The following is a 6,000-nucleotide window of genomic DNA, read 5'->3' as shown; positions in this document are numbered from 1 at the left end:
GACTTATCCAAGTGGGAGACTGTTGGAATAGTGTCTAAGGCTGCAACTATATTAGGCAAGTATTTGACCCGATTGTGCATGGTCCTTTTGGGTTGCCTTCACCATAGCAACTTGATAGGATGATTTATTATGAGAGAATAAATATTATTAATATATTATGAGAATAATATAAGGAATAATAATATTGTTATTTGATTAATATAAGTCATAAATTAATTAGTATTAATTTGGTGACTTAAAGAGATTAATTAAATAAGAGGGTATAAATTGTCAATTGTTTGATAGTTACACTTTAGACTGTAAATCCTTAAGGGATAAGGGATGGACGGATTCTAGGGCTTAGGATAGCTCAAAATCGTCCAAGGCTTATCTAAGGTAAGGATTTGGATTGCTTTAAGGAAAGATTATCCAACTAGGGTTTAAAGGTGAAACCCTAAGGAGTCTACAAGTATAAATAGATCCCTTGAGCAAGGGAAATCGGATCACTTAAAAAGAAGAAAACCCCTGGCCAATTTCTTCCTAACCTCTCTCTCAAATCATCCTCCTTGCTAGTTGGTGTTTGTAAGCCATTAGAGGAGTTACAATTGTGACTCTAGAGCTCCAAGACAACAAGATCAAAACAAGAGATTCAAAGGTAAACTTCTAGATCTGATTTTGTATTGTTCTTATACCTAATTAGTCATTAGAAGTCTTGGATCCAAAGCATGTTTAATTAGAGAAACCTAGATCTAAGCATTAGGGTTTTGCATGCGCACATAGGAAAGTTCTTATGGCTAAAACCCATCAGATGGTTAGTACGTGGTTGAAAATTCAGGTTGGAGGATCGCCTGTAGGACTCGAGTGAGTCAGAATGAGGATCTTGAGAACTGATAGCATGGGGTGCTTTTGTATTAGCAGTCAGCGGTGGAAAGTGATGTAAGAATACGGAGCAGCCGTAGCATTCACTAGAAGTCAGATATGGAAGGTGTTGTAAGACTACGGGTAAGCTGTAGCATTTCATAGTAGCTTCGTTAGCGGAGTTAGGGCGAAACCCTTATCTCCTAGTGATCAGATAAGGATCAGGAATGGGTAGTGGATGAGAATAGTAGGGAGCTTGCCTGTAGAGCCCTAGAGAGGTGATACCTTGGGAGAGGCCGCTCCAGGATGTAGTTGGGTGAGACCCGTGGGCAAGGCCCGTGTGAGAGTAGCAGTATAGGTGAGACCAGAAAGCAAGGTTGCTCAGTAGTATAGTCGGGTGAGACCCGTGGGCGAGGCCCATGAGTTTTAATAGTACAGGTGAGACCTGGTAAGGATCTTAGGGTCAAGTTGTGGGATCGAGGATCCCAGGATTTGTAGCGCCAGAGTGGCAGAATAGAGGGGGCAATATTAGATAGCCTAAGTTTCTTAGAAAGTTGTTGGGAGCGATTAGGAGGTTGTGTTGAGGTTAGCGACCGGTGGGAGCCAGTAACCCAGATATTGATAGATCAGTAGGGACCAGGGTGGTCTCAGTTCATCCAGAAGACGGATAAGGGACAACAGAGATTCTCAGTCAGTGGCAGTGGAGTTAAGAAGTGTCCAGTGGATACTAGCGGTAATGACCCGTACTGGAAGTAGTGGGGGTGATGGAGTTGGTGAAGATTAGGACCTTCACAGTGACAGAGGAAGTAGTTGGTTATGGAGTGTTGCCTTGGAATGGCCAGAAATCGCTCAAGGAAAGAAAGGGGTGAATCCCCAGGGTGTTCAGCATGAGTACTTGGGGAGTACCAGAGGGTTTGTCAGTTGACTAAGTTATGTTTCCAGGATGACCAAGGTTAAGGTGAACCAGAGGATACTATTCGAAAGGATTAAGGGTCGTCAGGATGATCGGGCGAAAGGACAAAGAAGGTAGGCAGCTGGTGTTAGATTAATAAGTAGAGTATAGAAAGCAGATTGCAGGGCGATTGGTCTAAGAGAAACTTCGAGGACGAAGTTTAGTTTAAGTGGGGGAGAGTTGTAACACCCAAAATCAGAAAGACCAATAAAGGGAAGAAAACCCTAAGTCAAGGGGGTCACCTCGTCGAGTCCAAGGAGGAACACGACAAGTCCGAGCGGGATCCGGGTCGAGGAGTAAGTGACCGACTCGGCAAGTCGGAGAATGGACTCGGCGAGTCCGGTCTGAAGAGGGAAACCCTAAATCCGGGACTTTGTGCACTATTTAAGCACCTCATTCTCTTCCTTAGGGTTCCTTTACAACTCCCCTCATCCAGAACATCGAACCCTAGCCACCATATCTGTTTTTGAGCAAAGATCTAGCCTTGGTGTTGTGATTTGAAGCTTAGAAGAGAAGGAAGTTCATAGTGGTGCAAGAGGAAGCCTTGGATCCAGAGTTGGTGTGGCCTTTCAGAGCATTTGAAGGTAACAAGTCATTACCTTCACTCCTTTGCTCATAGTTTCCTTTTTGTCATGAGATTTGGGGCTTTTATGCCATGTTCTAGAGCCATTTGGAGTTAGAAGTCCAGATCTGAAGTTGCTACGTCAGATCTAAGTGTATTTTGGCCTAGAGAGTCATAAAGTATCGGTCTTGGGGGTGTAGGTGAAGCATGGTTGTCTTAAACCCGAGTATGGAGTGTTTTGGGCCTAGATCTCATTAGCTACACGTAAAGTTTGCAACTTTACGTGAGGAATAGGCTTTGGGAGAGTGGGTCTACAGTTTGGAGTCCCTGCATGACTCAAAAAGCTTCTGAATGTATGAAGGTATGAATAGACTGGGCGAGTCCTTTGAGTGGACTCGACAAGTAGTATGAAGATTAGGAGGAACTCGACGAGTTGGATGAACAACTCGGCGAGTCTGTTGAAGTTTGCCTTGGACTCGTCGAGTCAGGTTGCGAAACCCTGAACCCTTCGAGTTAAGACTCGAATCAGTGTGTCGGGTAGAGGCTCAGTGAGTTGGACAGGATAGGACTCGGAAATCGGTGGACTCGGCGAGTCATGGGCTGATTCGGTGAGTCAAGTCGCGAATGGAAGGACTCTGAGCATATGAACTCAGCGAGTCAGTAGGCAGACTCGGCGAGTAGGGTTGACCTGGAAAGTTGACTTTGACTAGGACTTTGACTTTGACCAGAGTTGACTTAATTGAATTTTGGAGGATAGTTAGACTAAGTGTTGCATTGATATTCGTAGCTCGGGGAGCTAGTGGAGCGGGAGTTCAGAGAGTTGTCGGGCAGCAGCTAGAGGGGTATCAGCAAGTTCAACAAGTGCAAGTGAGTTTCCCCTTTGTGTGAATGGGTCTACGGCCACAATGTCGACCCATGTAGTTATAAGTAGGAAGACCCAGGGGTTAGCCCTAGGCATAGTATGCTAGTATGATATTCAGGACGAGGTCCAGTGTAGCGGGCGGGAGCCCAAGGAATGGTTTGCATGATAGTTATACTTGTTGTCTATGTGATACATGTATGTGCTTGGTAGGAAGATGAGTGTGGGCGAGGTCCCGTATCTCACCAGTAGCAAAGTATAGACGGTGTTCCATATCTCACTAGCAGTGGAGTAGGGGCGGGGCCCAGGTTAAGGAAAGAGTGAGTGTGGGTCGGGCCCGTATCTCACTATCAATAGGAGCGTGGACCGGGTTCCATGACTCATCAGTTGCATGAGATGGGAGAGGCCCAAGATAGGCGAGGCCTTTAGAACAGGATTCGGTAGTATATGATTAGTTTATGTGTTGTGTCATGTTTATGTGTTATTATATGTTGGCAGGTGAGGCCAGTGACAAGCGAGGCCTAAGTAAAACAGATATGTATCCGAGCGGGGCTCGAAGCCAGTCGGAGCCTGGAGCGGCAGGGCCGTTGTAGTGGGCGAGGCCCGAGGTAGGGTCGAGGCCCAGAATAGCGGGCGTTGCCCAGTATGTGCAGTATGTAGTTATGCATGGTATGTGGTAGGTTGGGGAACTCACTAAGCTTCGTGCTTACGGTTTTCAGTTTTGGTTTCAGGTACTTACGATAGCAGAGGAAAGAGCTCGGGGTGATCGCATGGCACACACCATAGATTAGACAGCCTGGGATGTTTTACTCTGATAATGAACATATGTTTTGGAAATTAATACTCTGAATTTATTTTATGACTTATGATATGTTTTTACAAATATGGCTTGGGTAATGATTTAAAGAAAAAATTTTGGTACGAATTTTGGGAAGTTACAGATTTAGGCACACTCTCGGTTGTATCTGAACTCAAACTGAGGATTTGATTATCTTTTTGAAAAGGAAATAAATTTTCTAAAAGTATTTCTATTAAGAAAAAGGGGTGTGATGCGTGCAATCAGCCAAGCTCAAGTATGTGATTCCAAAAATACATCATACTTAAGTATTATGACTAGTATGTCAATTATGTGTATTGCATGCTAGAGTAGGGCTAAGGATACATTCTGGAATCATACGCTAGAATTGTCTAGTTTGTGTGATGCCTTATAGGCTAGGGGGATTGGATGATATGTATTACTCGAGATTTATATCGGCTTAGTTAATTGCTAAATGTATGCTTTTAAATTGTATACGATTAGGACCATATAGCCCTAGAATGACTGATTTGGCCTTATTTCCTATTCCTTGTCTGGTTGTGGGCTTAGGGTCGAATAATTTATTCGACAGTCTATGTGATCCCACTTTTGTATAATTTGTATGGATAATGTAACCGACAGTGTTTGTAGAAGTTCCTTATAGTGTAGAAGCAAGTGAAATGAGGATTCCTGAAAGAGCTTAGGAAATATTGTAACAAGTTGTTGATGGGATTTAGGTAAAACAAATAAACTTTAAATCCTTAAGTTCATAGACAACCTAAAGGATCTATATTTTCACTATTGAACCTATAACTATGAACATCAAATAAGAAACCTTAAGAACCATATGTAATTTTTGAAAAAACATAAATTATGGTTTAGGATTACATACCTTAATTGGTATTGTAGTAAATAACAATGATTCTTCAAAAGTAGATCCCTTGAAAGCTAGCACCACAAATGTCGCGCCTCTAATAGAATCACACCCAAGCTAGCAAGAAGATGAGTTAAGAGAGATGAGAGGGGAGGCTTGAAATTTCGGCTATCTCTCTACAGAATGGAGTGGGCAAAAAATGAAGGCCTTATGGTCCTTTATATAGTGATACAAGGAAGCCCTAAATAACCCTAATTTGAATATAATAATAATATCTGAAATTGGTAACTATCCAACTCCTTATTTATCCATATGGATATTCTAGAAAACCTAAAATATCCTCCTAAAACCATCCACCACATTTATGGAAGGTTCTGGAGCCTTTTGTTCACCCTATTGCACAATTTCAGTTTAGACCCTGCACTTTTAATTAATTCTTTTAATCCTAAAATTAATCCTGATTAATTATTAATTAAATAATACTTTTTCTAATTAATATATTATTTTCAGAATACATTAATATTAATTTTATATTAATTTATTAATCATATAATAAATTAATCTCTCTCTCTCTAAAAGTCATATTGTCTAATTACTAGGTTTGAGAGCAACACAAAAGGACTGTGCTACTATTAATTTAAGTATATACCAATTATAGTTAAGGGCTTAGACACCTAATCCAATAGTTGGGTATGTCGGTTATCATACAGTTGTGTGAATAGCCATGGTGGAGTGACTTAGAGGATTTAGGATGGTCCTTAAGGAAAGTATGGATACGTGTGGAAGGTAGTATTGAGCTCGTACTACTGAAATCCTAGGATCTATACTTGAGTCAAGGACAATCTCGGAGATTCTAAGGAACTTGTGGTGTGAAAGATCCGTTGAGTATATTTTTCTGATTGTTGTATATTTGTATTTCAGTATGGTGACCACTTGAGGATGAGGTTTTGGTTATGGTTTCTGGCCATGGTGCAGAACCAATTGATGAGAGGATATGCGAGTTCATCATGTTGGAGATTACTCACGGTATTTTGGAGGCCACCCGTGTGATTTTTGGTACCATCAAGGAGGGGATCATAGAGCTTTTATATGAGCATCTAGGGGGTTTTCAGGCCAAGGT

The sequence above is a fragment of the Lactuca sativa genome, chromosome 6 (genome assembly GCF_002870075.4).
Source record: "Lactuca sativa cultivar Salinas chromosome 6, Lsat_Salinas_v11, whole genome shotgun sequence".
In the NCBI taxonomy this organism is placed as follows: Eukaryota; Viridiplantae; Streptophyta; class Magnoliopsida; order Asterales; family Asteraceae; genus Lactuca; species Lactuca sativa.
This window is presented reverse-complemented; position numbering follows the sequence as displayed.